This window comes from Bison bison, unplaced genomic scaffold (genome assembly GCF_000754665.1).
Source record: "Bison bison bison isolate TAMUID 2011002044 unplaced genomic scaffold, Bison_UMD1.0 scf7180017864227, whole genome shotgun sequence".
Taxonomy (NCBI): domain Eukaryota; kingdom Metazoa; phylum Chordata; class Mammalia; order Artiodactyla; family Bovidae; genus Bison; species Bison bison.
The window spans coordinates 96209-96504 of NW_011494799.1; the positions used below are offsets into that span (position 1 = coordinate 96209).

The 296-nt window shown below is 27.7% G+C and overlaps 1 protein-coding gene across 4 annotated transcripts in view; it reads right to left on the reverse strand.

The window, feature by feature from the left end:
• The window catches only part of PHF8 (PHD finger protein 8), a 103202-nt gene that overhangs the window by 42486 nt on the left and 60420 nt on the right, over nucleotides 1–296 (reverse strand). The window lies entirely within an intron of this gene.

Sequence of the window (296 nt, forward strand, 5' to 3'; positions counted from 1 at the left end):
TGATCATTTTATTATATACTTAAAAAAGGTTAATTATATGATATGTAAATTATATCTCAAAAAACGTGTTAAAATATATAAAGTAGAAAGAATTCAAAAGTAGCTTAAATCTTAATAATTCTACCACACATGGTAAACAATGTTAACCAGTACAAACTGCTCAAATAAGCCTTATAAATCAAGAGAAACAAGTTTTTGGTAAGTGAATATACATTCAACAAATAGTCATTTGGTGAACTGGCTTTTAGTGAATTAGCTGTTTTCTACCTCAAAGGGTTGCTGGGAGGATAAATGAG